The sequence below is a fragment of the Liolophura sinensis genome, chromosome 13 (genome assembly GCF_032854445.1).
Source record: "Liolophura sinensis isolate JHLJ2023 chromosome 13, CUHK_Ljap_v2, whole genome shotgun sequence".
Taxonomy (NCBI): domain Eukaryota; kingdom Metazoa; phylum Mollusca; class Polyplacophora; order Chitonida; family Chitonidae; genus Liolophura; species Liolophura sinensis.
This window is the reverse complement of record NC_088307.1, coordinates 6,974,631-6,977,060: the sequence shown is the minus strand read 5'-3', so window position 1 is coordinate 6,977,060 and position 2,430 is coordinate 6,974,631.

The window sequence follows — 2,430 nt, the reverse complement described above, 5'->3', positions numbered from 1 at the left end:
TGAAACTGAAAACTCCCTCCCACGTGCCGCGGGATCTCGTGACCGACATCAAATCTCACGTGACCGGCTCTCTGACGTGTGGAACTTGCTGACATCGCTCGTAAAGCCGTTTGGTTTTTTTGACTGTCTAACCGAATAAAATTTCAGACATGCAAGCCTACAAAATCCATCACATATTTTAAAAAAAAACCTCATACATAGATTATAAATCATCGTGCGTTGAGATCGTCTGGGCGAAATTAATATGGTTCTGAGATCATGCACCCACTATCGGCCTATATACATGTATGCGAGGTCTTTCAGCAACCGGCGGATGGTCTTAGGTTTCCCCCGCGCTCTTCCCGGTTTCCTCCACCATAATGCTAGCTACCGTCGTGTAAGTGAAATATTTCTCTTCTGTAAGGCGTAAAACACCAAGGAAATCAGGGAGACAGAAGAGAACTTCTTACTGATCTATACATGTAGGCCTATAGACTACAGCCCTGAGCATCGCTCTTTTAAATGTGTCAAGGCCTATAATAGTCCCGATCATCTTACAGGTCAGACATTTCTTGATGGTATGGAAGTAATGGGGAGAACCGGAAATCAGGGAGTGAACCACCGACATCTGGCCATTAGTTACCGTACTAGCAATTTTCACCACATCGGACGTATACTGACAGATATACATATCCCCAGGCCTATATAGGCCTTGTATATAAAATTGCATGCATGGCACGTGATCTTCAACCAATTAACTCCATGAATGTAGAGATATAATTAGGGGCCTCCGTGGCTCAGTTAGTTAGCGCGTTCTCACTAATGCCGTCGCTGTGAGTTGAAGTCCAGCTGATGTTGGCTTCCTCTCCCGCCGTACGTGGGAAGGTCTGCCAGCAACCTGTGGGTGGTCGTAGGTTTCCCCCGGACTCTGCCCGGTTTGGTCCTACCATAATGCTGGCCGCCGTCGTATAAGTGAAATATTTTTGAGTACGGCGTAAAACACCAATCAAATAAATAAATAGAGTTTAATACTATGTATTTAAGTTCACGAGCGCATGCAATCGGAGCCTCCCTGAGACAAATGATAGTGTCAATGTATATACATTATACAATGTATGTATAAGTTGTTGACAGTGGGTTTAAAACATTCAATTCTACGGTGGCCTGTTATGACCAAGAGGGTATTAGTGACGTCACATCAATTTTTTTTTGCTTCAAATAGTCGTTCCATCGTCCACACAGCGAGTGCATTCGTAAATCAATATGTATGTGATATTTAAAAGTAATAAAATCTAGAAATCTGTGTGTGTTAAGTGGCTAAAACCTGATGTGACGTCACTGGTTCCAATATGATCAGAAAAGGCCAAACTAGAATCCAAACTTTCAAATGCGTTTTACTGCAGAATTAGAAAAAAATACGGTGATGTTAATTACAATTTATTAGATGTCACTGGTGTAGAATTCGAGATCAGCAGCCACTGACTTAAACTTGAGGTCGTCTCCTAAAGAAGGTTTTCCGCCACCTCACCCTGCGCTTTTAGGTACACATAGACGGTTTCCTCTGGCCTATATACATGGTTTCCCTCTTTTCTTATACACGTTCCTCCTGTCTTTATATACACAGCTTCCCTGTGGATATATTCTGTTTTGTCCAGCCGTTCTACACAGCAAATATAGATATATGCTAGATCTTTTATGGTCCTCATAACATTAACACACCAATCGTTGAAATCAATTCATGGGATGCCACCAAGACTCATGCATTCTGAATGTTCGGATGGTAGCCCCGGGATAAGCAGGACTAGACAAGATGATGGAGTAGTGTCAGAGGTCCTGGACATCCCGTCTTGGAGAAGATATTTACCTTGAAGAAAAGAGTATCAGCTCTTTGTAAATTATAATAAATTTAAAGTGAAGGCGTTTTAGTCAATGTCCCTAGAGTTATAACTCTTTTACTGAAATCGTCACACAATACACAGAATCTCACAAATGCTGACTGGCGAGATTTGTACAGGACCATTCTGTATATTGCTATCCAATTAAGGACGTGTCGAAACTGAAACTATTATTATCCTTCGTCGTAAAGTCGACTTGAAAGGAAACCGGTATCTGGTCTAAACCGATATAAGTCCAGATTAGGGACAGATTCCACGAAGCCATTTCTGACTTAAGTCAAATTTTTAAATACGATCTTAAAGCATATTTTTCAGCCACCGGAATCAAAATTTTGTCCATTTCATCAATATTATCTTAAGACAAATGTGTCCAAATTTCAACTTTCAGTACCCAGATATAAGTATTATACAGCGATTTTGAATTTTTGACTTAAGTCAGAAATGGCTTTGTGGAATCAGTCCCGGATGTACTAAATGTAGAGTCTGTCGTTTCAGCGAAGGTGGGTCTATATCGTTCACAGCCTTTGCTATTTATGGGTTGTTTAAAGTTACATGT